This window comes from Lathyrus oleraceus, chromosome 3, assembly GCF_024323335.1.
Source record: "Lathyrus oleraceus cultivar Zhongwan6 chromosome 3, CAAS_Psat_ZW6_1.0, whole genome shotgun sequence".
In the NCBI taxonomy this organism is placed as follows: domain Eukaryota; kingdom Viridiplantae; phylum Streptophyta; class Magnoliopsida; order Fabales; family Fabaceae; genus Lathyrus; species Lathyrus oleraceus.
The window spans coordinates 55867422-55879638 of NC_066581.1; the positions used below are offsets into that span (position 1 = coordinate 55867422).

General features: G+C 35.1%; 1 non-coding gene across 1 annotated transcript; it reads right to left on the reverse strand.

Moving 5' to 3' along the window:
• Positions 1 to 205: 205 nt before the first annotated feature.
• LOC127134164 (small nucleolar RNA R71) lies at positions 206 to 312 on the reverse strand. The gene has a single exon (XR_007807923.1). It is a non-coding gene; the product is annotated as a small nucleolar RNA R71 (small nucleolar RNA).
• Between the last annotated feature and the right edge of the window lie 11905 nt (positions 313 to 12217).

Below are 12217 nucleotides of genomic sequence, written 5' to 3' on the forward strand. Positions count from 1 at the left end.
CACCTAAAAGTGTTCATTCAACTAGCTGACACACTAAAAACTAATAGCGTTGCTCCTTAGGCGACACATTTACATTTATTTCCCTTTTTCCCTCAAAGACAAACCACGATCCTGGTTAGACTCCTTCCCATCCAATTCAATAACGACTTGGAATGACCTGAAGAAAGTATTCCTTGCTAGATACTTTCCACCAGGCAAAACTGATGTCCTACGTAACCAAATTCCCAGATTTACACAACAGGATGATGAATCTCTTTTCGATGCTTGGGAGAGATACAAAGAACTATTAAGAGCTTGTTCACACCACGGATTAGAACGATGGTTGATCATTCATACCTTCTACAACGGACTTCTCTATAACACAAAGATGACTATCGACGTTGTCGTTGGCGGTGCATTAATGAACAAACCATACCCCGAGGTATGCGCACTTGTAAGACCCCAATTTTGACCCTAAGATCCCTCATGCAATTTCATCATAAGCATTAATATTGGGATCATACCTTGGCATCCTCCTTACCCCTCTTTCATTGGGTTTGTTTTAGGAGAGATCACCAAGCACTATGTGATTGTATCATACTTGTATATCATTATTTTACTAACCAAAATACCAAAAATATGTCTTTGCATTTGCCTAACTCTTTTGTAGGTAGGGCATGATCACCATTGATCTGTCAAGTTCATATCTAGGGTTTGAGGCCCTCGTGACAAAGAGCACAACCATGAATTGATCTAAGAATGGTTATGAGCATTATATATGAGTTCCATTGATTCCTACATGTTGTATTGATCAAGTTTTCTTCAAGAGTTTGAGGGTGATTTGCCTTGGAAACCCTAGTTTGACCGGGTATCTTGAGTAACTTCTCCAACAAGCTATCTCACCAATTGATCAAATTTCTCAAGGGACACTCCAAAATTCATCATATTATGCATATATGATCTACCATGAGCCAAGAAAGTAAAGAGAGTTGAAGGTTAGCAAGTTGGTTGATGGTGGTTGGCCAGATGAATTCATTTGATCAAAACTGGGTCTCCCTAGACCCTATCTCCTACAATTTTCATCATATGAAAATGATTCCAAGAGAAAATTTACTCGAAATGACATTCCAAACAACTTTCATGTTGATACTTATAGCTAGTTTTTCTTGGAAAATCATTTTCTATGTTGAAACATTATAGGTCATTTTGTCTAAACCCTAATTTGAAGGTCAACTTCCCAAGGCCATAACTTGCTCAATTTTTATGAGATGAAATATTTCCAAGTTGCACAATCAAATTCAAGATGTCTACTTCAACTTTTATGTTTGGAGTGAGAGATAATTCAACTTTTATGAGCATGTGATATGAAGTTACATTATAGGTCACTTTTGACCTATACCATTGAACAAGTGATTTTTCCAAACTTCAAAAATGCATAACTCTATCATCCCAAATCCAAATTACATGAAATTTGTGACCATTTTGAAGGTCTTTGAAATAGCTACAATTTTGGTGAAAACACTTTTCTCATTTGAAGCTCACATAATAAGTTAAGCAAGGTGGAATATTGAGATATATGGCTTGACACTTAGAAATGTTTTTGATATGTTGAAATTTTCAAACTTCCACCTCAAGATTCATCATGATAAAAGCTTCAAATGGAAAAGTGCTTAACATGAAAGTTGTTTCTCTTGATCTAACCTTTCCAAAAAGTCTAATTTCATCCATTTTGGACAAGATTTTCTAGGGCTGCGCATGACTGGAACATTGCATCATCATTTGGCAAAGATCAAACTTCAAGCTTCCATATACATTTGCCTTGCATTCCAAGTTGATTTCAGACTTGATCACACTCAATTCTGGATCAAATGGAATGATCTCATGGGCATGTACACGCCCATGCACACATGTATCACTCATTGCCAATTTTGGAGACTCATTTGGAAGGTGCAAATATCATGTGATCCAACTATAAATAGAGCTCCATATGCTCAGAATTGAGGACCCTTTCGCACCAGCTTTGATCCTAAACACCAAACCCTTCCATTTGAGAGGATAACCCTGAGAATTTCCTTTGGAAATTGAGTTGGAATCTCACTATTTTGAGATTCAAAACTCCAGGGATCCAAGACCTTTTGTGCAATCTAAGCTACTTCTACAAGCATCCTGAGCAAGATTAAGCACGAGCCAAAGCAAGAACAAGTGAATCCAGACCTGCATTGAAGGTATTTTCCAGAATTTTTCATTTCTTCGATTCTCTCTCAATTCCACTCAATTCTCTTGGATCCTTGGTTGTCTGAAGTCTTACCAATGTAGGCAAGAAGATTGAGTTGCTTAGAGGTCAAATCGAAGCAACTCAGTTGACACACCTCAAAATTCAACTCCTCATATCTTTCTATATATGTGGAGTTAGTTAAAATTGAGGTCAGATTCGTGCTCTACGCCATTTTTTCTTTCAGATCATGTCCTCCTTTTTCATTTATGATGTGGTGATGAATGGACCAGTCCGGCCAATGTCGCCTGAGAAGACGACCGGCGCTTTGCTCCGGCAATGATGTGGCACGGTCCAGAGCCATTAGATGGATTCAAAATGTTTTAATCATGAGTGTACATATTGATTACCAAGCGTGTGGATGTTTGACTCTGGCGCATCATGGAACGTGCGCGCTCAACCACTTGATCTGCCACCTCAATTAATGAGGTAGATCAAGTGGTCCACGTTTTTTTTTGTTTTTTTATTTTAATTTTTATTCCTTTGATTTTCATTAATTCATATTAATTTTAATATTGATCCAAAAAATATGAGAGTTTCACCAAAAAATTTCAAATAATTTCCTCTTTCATATTCTGAATTAAAATTATTTTTTGGATCATTATTAATATTTTTTATGATTTAATTGATTTTGCATTTGTTTTTAATTGTTTAAAAATACTTTTAAGTCTTTAAAAATTCTGAAATTTTTTCTCCAAGGTCCTTTGACCTTGTTTGACCTATGATAAATCTCATGGCCATTTTTTTGGTGTTTTGATGAGGTTTTAGGAATTTGACAAACCATATTTAATTTAAATGCCTCATTTTAGTATTTTTAATTTGAATAAATGTCAAATAATTTTGTTGACCAATTGTGATGACTTGTTTGAGTTTGACTCTTGTTGTTAGGCCTTGGTCAAGGTTGATTTGACTTTGTCAAGTTAATATCATTGAATTTAGGGGATTGATGGAATGTACATTCCATCTCCCAAAATGAATGGATGATATTAATTTGGTAAAAGTCCTCCTTTGATCAATTTGAGTTTTGATCCATTCCCCTCCCTCTTCATCTCATTCCCCTTCTTTATGCATTCATCTTATTTGGCCTATGATATCTTAAAGTCCTAAAGCTAGTTGATTGAAAAATTAACATGAGTATGGATGAGATTAGGCCACCTCTTTTGCATATTCTTTTTGTGTGTGGTATGTTTCATGAGCATAGTCCATTATACTATGTCTTTAACATACATTAACACCAGAATTCTATTGCCCGACCTCAGATAGTTGTGACTTCTACATAAGTCCAATTACGATTTCTTAACATAGCGCTAAATTTGTGACACAAAAGGCATAATATTCTAGTTAGTGAGATTGTAAGTCTCCCCTCTTTCATGGTATTGTGTGGAAACTTGGCCTTTTTCCTTCCTTTGGAAGATGTCTTGGCTCAAGGATCCATGCCTGTGATAAGTGGGTTGAGTGTTCTCCAAAGAATGTCTTAAAATGAAAAGCAAAAGCAAAACAATACTAACTTCTAACCCATTAACAACTAACTTTAAGTTTCAAGCCATTTACTTTAATGTCATTTAATTCTAGCTTTTATTCATTTGCCATTGTTCATATCATTCTAATTGTTTATGTTAATGCAATTTTCATTTTGTCCACTTGGACCATATTGTATGATATATCTTATTTGTGTATATTTTGCTTTATTTGTATGGTCTTTGACCATTAATGTACATAAGAACAACAAAAATCCTAAAAAACTTTTGTGTGGACTGTTGGCTTGATCTTAGACAAATGGACTTAGAACTTAGGCAACATTCCTATGCTAAAGGACTTGGCCAATGCCAACATGTTGAGAAACCAAGTGCTTGCAATTTGAAACTTCATCTGATACATCATCCAGGATCCTTCTGAGTTCATCTGCAACATGATCATTGTGAAGATGTTATTTTGAACCTGTGACTTGTGGAATTCATCTGCTACATGGGCTAATTTTGAGGAAGATCATGGAATTGATAAATCTTGGATGTGGCTATCTTTATTTGATGCCTTTGCTCTTCAAGATAATATAATTGTGCATTTGTGTGTTGCTTGATTCTAAATGTCCAAGGGAATTCTGGGTTTCTATTGACATTCTTGTCTATTGGATTGCTACCCATTTGGTCAGATCTTTTCAACTCTTAACTTTTAATTTTGTTCATAAGATTAGTCTTTTCATCTTATCCCTATTTCTTTAATTTCAAAATCTCTCCCTCCCTTTTGAAAATCTTCTTTGTCTGAACTTATTTTGTTCTAAACTTTGACCACTTTGCAAAAGGATAGAAACTTCGACCTTATGCCATTGCATTTTCAAACTTCTTTTCTTAAATCAAATTTGTAAGTAAACTTAACTATACTTGACTTAAAATTTCAAAAAGCCAAAAAGAACTAATTCATTCAAACCGTTTTTAGGCCTTTGTGCCTTTCAAACTTAATTTTTGTTAAAAGCAATGCATCCACTTTGAAATTTGTATCACGAACTACGAGATTTTGATCTCTTCATTTTATGTTGGTACGTAGGCACAAGACCGAAGGTCTTGCCAAACACAAAAATATAATTAATTGAATTCTTTTCTCATCCTCCCGTTCTATTTGTTTGTAAACATCATTTTGTACCAAATACATATGCACACAAAAAGGGCTCCCTAGGAGTACCTAGGACACTTTGGGTGCTAACACCTTCCCTCTGTGTAACCAACCCCCTTACCTGTAATCTCTGACATTTTATTAGTTTTGATTTGAAAACTTCTTACTATTGGGTTTTGTTCGTACTTTTCCTTTTTCCCTTGGAAACAATAAAAGCGCGGTGACGACTCTTGTTATTTGATCTCTAGCTTATCCATAGCTTGATGATCATGAATTTACCGCTACAGAAATTAAGTGGCGACTCTGCTGGGGAGTAGTCTCTAGTGGGTTTAGCCTACTTTTTGTGTGTATATATTTGTATATATGTGATGTTTGTATATATATGTATGTGTGATATAATCTGCTTGTTGTGCTTGGTGATCTCTGAGTGGTGAGATAAGTTCTAACCCGAACTTGAGTGCAATTAAGATAAGAGGATGGTATAGTCATGTTCGACTTGTGCGGAGTAGTCCTTAACAAGTTGGCTTGAGATCCATCTGCTCAGTGGAGACTCTTTTGGATTTGGAAATGTCACATAAGTATTTGTGGTTAGGCATTACTATCTCTAATTTGGGTCTGAGAAGCTGATGACCGTAGAACATTTACCCCCTATTGGCCTATTTAGGACGTAGTGCGGAAACTGTTCAAGTGTAGACTTGATAACAGTTGTTACACGATACTTCACTCAGATGAGTTTCTCTTGAGAATATTATGGGTCGATGAGTCAGTTATCTTAACCTGTAATATCCGATAGATGGAATTAAGACTCTAGGAACTTTTTAGAACATGATCTACAGGTTTTATCCTTAGTTCACTCCTTTGGGATGGTTCTTACCTAGACTCCATGCTCGTGACTTACAACATTCATAGAAGACATGGCTCAAAACCATTACCAATGGGGTACTGAAACATCACAAGTAAAGAAGAAAGAAACGAAAGGAGGTATATACGAAGTTAGCAGCCTAGATCATATGAGTGCCAAGATGGACGTCCTAACCCAAAAGGTCGAAAGCTTAGTCATAAACCCTACAACTATCGTAGCTGTAATATAACCCGAATGCGAAATCTGTGGAACCCCATGACATATTATTGTTGAGTGTAGTCTTCTAGCTGAATCAAGCCCAGATCAGGTCAACTATGCCCAAGGAAACCCTTATTCAAACACCTATAACCTTGGATGGAGGAACCATCCAAACTTCTCTTACAAGAATAATAAATCTACTTTTCCTCAAAACAATGCACCTTAGAGATCACCTGGTTTCCAAGCCCAAAGACCGACTCAGCATGTACAAGCTACTCCTCATAAATCAAACCTTGAAAAGATCATGGAAAAATTTATTTTAGCCCAGACTCAACAGAATAAAGAATTTATGATTCAAAACATTCATATTAATAGGCTGATTACACAATTAGGTAACAAGGTTGATTATATGGTAACCCATAATAAGATACTGGAAACCTAAATCTCTCAAGTAGCACAACAACAAGTTGCTGAGGCTACACCGGGAGGATCATTTTCTGGACAACCTTAACCTAACCCTAAGGGCCATACTAATTATATTTCACTGCAAAGCGGAACTACATATGATGAGCCTGTAGATCCTAGGTTAAATAACAAGTTAAAGCCACAGAGAGGAAACATTGTGTCTACACCAGAAAAACAAGCAGTAGAAAAACCAGTAGAAATAGTGAAATGAAGAGAAGAAAAGTTAAAGATAAAGAAGCATTGAATGATAGCCAAGTCTATGTACCACCTCTCCTTATAAATCCCCAGTTCCATATCTGCAAAGACTTAAACAAACCAAACAAGACACCCAATATAAGAAGTTCGTGAAGGTGATTGAGAAACTTCATGTCGAAACACCTTTCACTAAGGCTATTACCCAAATATCATCATACGCTAAATTCTTGAGAGACATCTTAACAAACAAGCGCAAGCTTGATGATCCCAAACCTTTATAATGCAACGCAATTACTGAGAACAAAATAGCTAAGAAGGAGAAAGATCCTGTAAGTTTTTCTATACCATGTGTTATAGGAAGACATGTTATTGACAAAGCACTATTAGATTTAGGCGCAAGTGTAAGTTTGATACCTTTAGGTGTCTGCAATTGACTAAACCTAGGAGATATGCAACCAAATAGGATGTCCCTTCAACTGGTTGATCGATCAGTTAAGTACTCAATCAGTATATTAGAAGATATTCTAGTTCGGATTGGTCAACTTTACATCCCGATCGACTTTGTCGTAGTGGACATTAAAGAAGAAGAAGATGTCCCTACTCTTCTAGGTAGACCATTCTTATCAACTGTTGAAGCCATAATAGATGTCAAAAGAGGAAAAATGACTTTCGAAGTAGGTGACGAGAAAGTTGAGTTTATCCTATCCAAGTTTCTAAAAGCACTTACCATTGATGAATCGTGTTGTGCCATCGATATTATTGATGAGTGCATAAGAGAGTTGGATAAGGAAACACTTATCGAAACAATAAAACTTCCCTCGACACCCATGATGGAAGACGATGGATTTAAATCAATGACACCATATGTGGATGAAAGTCTTTACGAATTCCTAGCACTCACCCCAGGCCATATGTCTGATCATAAGAAATTGTCAATAGAGCTCAAGGAATTACCTAAGAATCTGAGATATGAGTTTCTTGATAAGGAACTAAATCGTCCAGTTATAGTAAGTGTGAATCTAAGTAGGGACGAAACTAATCAACTCTTGGATGTCTTACAAAAATACCATATAACCCTAGGTTATCATATCTCTGACTTAAAGGGGATAAGTCCGTCGATATGCATGCACCGAATAATGCTGGAGGAAGATTCTAAACCCTCTAGAGAACACCAAACAAGGATAAACCCAATAATGAGTTATATGGTCAAGAGGGTAGTGCTTAAATTGCTTGATGCTGGTATAATTGACCAAATCTATGATAGTAAGTGGGTTAGCCTTGTACATGTGGTACCAAAGAAAAGAGGTGTCATAGTTGTATAAAATGAAAAAGGATAATTTGTTGCGAAACATATAGAAAACGGGTAGCGCATGTGCATAGCTATCGAAAACTAGACAAAGAAACTAGGAAAGACCATTTCCCCCTTCCATTCATTAATCAGATGCTCGAACATTTAGCTAGACACTCTTGTTTATGTTATTTAGATGGATATTCTGGATTTTTCCAAATTCCTATCCACCTGAATGACCAAGAGAAAACAACCTTTACATGTCCTTATGGAACATTTGCCTATCAACGAATGTCATTTAGACTATGCAATGCTCCTGCAACTTTCCAACGATGCATGATGTCTATATTCGCAGATTTCCTTGACATGATCATGGAAGTTTTCATGGATGACTTCTCAATATGCGGATCCAGTTTTAAAAACCGCCTTGATAACTTAGAGAGAATTCTGGAAAGATGCGTACAAGTCAATCTCGTACTAAACTGGGAGAAATGTCACTTCATGGTTACAAAAGGTATAATCCTAAGACACATAGTATTGGAAAGGGGCATTAAGGTTGACAAGGCTAAGTTTAAAGTAATAGAAAGCCTCCAACCACCAAGAACAGTTAGAGAAGTCCAAAGTTTCCTTGGACACGCCGATTTTTACCGACTATTTATCAAATAATGTTCTAAAATCACTAAACCTTTAACTGGTCTCTTAATGAAAGACGTCGAGTTTTGTTTCCACGAAAAATGTCTCGAAGCATTCGACCTATTAAAGCATGCACTATTCTCTGCACTTATCATGCAACCATCAGATTGGAACCAACCGTTCGAGATTATATGTGATGCAAGCGACTTCGATGTTGGTGTTGTTTTAGGATAACGAAAAGACAAGAGATTGCATATGATATATTATGCTAGTCAGACTTTAGATGTGGCCCAACTAAACTACGCCACTACTGAAAAGGAACTACTAGCAGTCGTATTTGCGATAGATAAATTCCGATCCTATCTAGTTGGGGCCAAAATTATTATATACACTAATATGTCGCCATTTGATATCTTCTGAACAAAAAGGATGTGAAAAACCTAAATTACTTCACTAGATCCTTCTGCTACAAGAATTCGATTTGGAAATTCGTGATAAAAAGGGGATTGAAAATGTGGTAGTTGACCATCTTTCGAGACTCGAATATTTGAAACCAGACCTTGTACCCATAAATGATGATTTTGCTTATGATAGATTAATAACTTTAGTCGATAATAGGACAAGTCATGATGACGACCTTGACGAGTTGAAATCACACGTCGAAACTACCCTAGTAGTGACAACTGCACCTTGGTACGTTGACTTCGTTAATTATCTCGCAATCGATATTTCATTGAGGTCGTTAATGAGTGCAATATGTGTGTGATCATTTGGTGTACAATTCATGTGTAATGGTTATGTATGTACACAATTGGATGAATGGAATAACATAACCAACAATTTCATTGAGGTCGTTAATGAGTGTAATCTTAATGACATTGGTTTTATTGACAATAACTTCACTTGGACTAATAATCAAGAGGGCTATAAGCTTATCCAAGCCATACTTGATATAATTCTTATTTCCAATAAAATGATGGAGACCTATTTTAATATATCCAACAACCACCTAATCAAATATTCTTCTGACCATAACCCTATGTTGCTTACTTTCAACTCCTTTCCAGGCCACAAGAACAATTTTGGTCAAAGATCTAACATTTGCAAGTTTGAGAAAATTTGGATCACGAAATATGAAAGTGATGACATAGTTAAGCATTATTGGAAAAACTCTAAAGACAATCAGATTATTAAGCTAAAGAACACCCTCACACATCTATCTATATGGGGCAAAAGAAAATTTGAGCACCTTTTTGTGGCTGTAAAAAAATCCCACAAAAATATTACCCATCTGAGAAATAGAGGCCCTATTTTGAAGATCACAAAGATTATAGAGGTTAAGAAAGCTCTGGACCATGCTTTAAAAAGAGAGGAAACATACTGGAGCCAAACGGATAAAGGTAGCTGGCTCGCTGAGGGGGACAAAAATGCTAAGTATATCCACCTAACATCTAATCAAAGAAGGAAGAAGAATATTGTTTCCCAAACTGAGGGAGGTGACAGGAACATCTACAAAGAAGAAAGCAACATGTTTAACATCTTTATTGGCCATTTTTCTAATATTTTCACCTCTAACAAAAACATTGATTGTAATGAAATATACAGAGTTGTTGCTAACCGAATATGCACATAAACTCTCAATGACCTTAAGCAGGATTTACACTAGAAAAGGTTAAGGTAACTATTTTTTAAATGAAAGGAATGACTGCCCAGGGTCAGATTGCCATCTTGCTTATTTGTTTCCATCATTATTGGGATATTATAGGTAAAGACATCACTGAGATGGTTCTCAACATTCTCAATAATAACAGTAATTTCTCTAACCTTAATGACACTTTGATTTTCTTATTCTTAAGACTTATAACCCTATTAAGCATATTAGCTTTCACCTCATTCCCCTTTGTAGTGTTACCCTTTAGATTTTAATGAATACCATTGCTAATATGATTAAGCCTCGCCTTGACAAGATTGTAAACCCTTATACAAGTGTCTTCGTCCCTGGTAGACTTATTATTGACAATATAATCTTAGCCTTTGAGTCCTTTCATACCCTTAACAAAGTGATTAGTAAAAACAAGGGCTATGTGGGATTTAAACTTGACATGGCTAAAGCCTATGATAGGATTGAGTGGGATTTCATTGAAAACATCCTTAAAGTTACGAGATTCCCTACCAACATCACTGGGCCTACTATGACTTGTATTAAATATGTATCTTTTTCGGTTAATATAAATGGAAAGAACTCTAGATGGTGCAGGCCTACGAGAGGTATCATGCAAGGGTTGACACCCTATAAATAAAAGTTTATTACTGCATGGACTAATAGAGTCACTCATTCAGGGGACACGACAAAAGGTACATCGTCGTGACTTTATTTTTATGACAGTACTAATTATCAATTTATAACTTCTTTTTCTATTTATGTTTTTAAAGGTTGAGTCTGCTCGAGACTCAAAAATATATTGAATACTAGCAAGGGAGATTTATGTTAATAAACAGCCAATGAGTTCAGGTGAAGTTGAAACATGATTGTCCATTGTCTCCCGCCACTGGCCGTTGGAGACAAAATTATAGTAAATATGCAAGAGCATGAGAAATACAATATGCGAGGCACATAAGTGATTGGGCAGAAACTGAGAAATCAACATAGTTTATTTTGTATTCATATTGTAGTATACTATCCAATACATGTATATATTTTATCGAGTTAATTATGACCGTACAAATACTTTTGATAAAATATATTAATATTGTCGTACTATTATGTTAAAAATGCCAAAATCTTAGTTTAAAAAACAAAAACATATAAAAACCCCACTACCTATTGAATTTTTCAAAAAATTGAAATGTACTGAATTCTTCAATATATACTGTATCTAGTTTATTTCGTAGTTTTTCATAATTTTTCCAAAAAATCCTATACCGAATTTCTTGAAAAAATCCGATATTTCTTCGTAACTATTCCAAAAATCCAAAAAAATTATTAAAATCAATATATTTTTATTGGTTTTTTCAAAAATATCTAATAATTTTTCATAGAAATCAATAAAATCCAGAATAAATTCATGTTAAATTCCAAAATACTAAATACATGTAAAAATTCGATAGAATGCAACACTTTTTAAAAAATTGGTAAAATTCATGAAAGGCATAACGGTCAAAAGTATAGTTTCAATGAAGTGTCAGGTATCACTTAGAAGTAGCATGACAAAATCTCATTTAAAAATTAATATAATTTTTTTCTTGATTTAAATTTATTTAAATATAATTCTATTCTATCAACACAACGTTAGTCATAGATATTTATATAAACTTACTAACGTTTCTCGTGCTAACTTAATTAAAAAACAGGTGTAATGTGTTGGTTTCAAAGCTAAATTTGGTGTTTCTCCCTAGCTTGATCTCTTTGTCCATGTTTCTACTTTTGTGATTTACTTGCAGCTGAATACAAGAGTGAGTGAAAACAATACAACCGTTTATTTTCAGTCAAAAAGAATCTACAAATTGCTTCAGTCAAATAGATACCTTTTCTGCTTTTGGAACCATTAAGCACAAAGCACGCACTTCTTCATGCATAGTGCAGTTGCTACTAATAGAAACTCTATTTAGAGAAAGGTATAAAAGTTGTGTGATGTGATTGTTGATAAATTGTTGTATCAGTGGTTTCTGCTCTATAGCATTTCTCTTAATTAAAATTAAACTCAATTTGTTTTAGAAT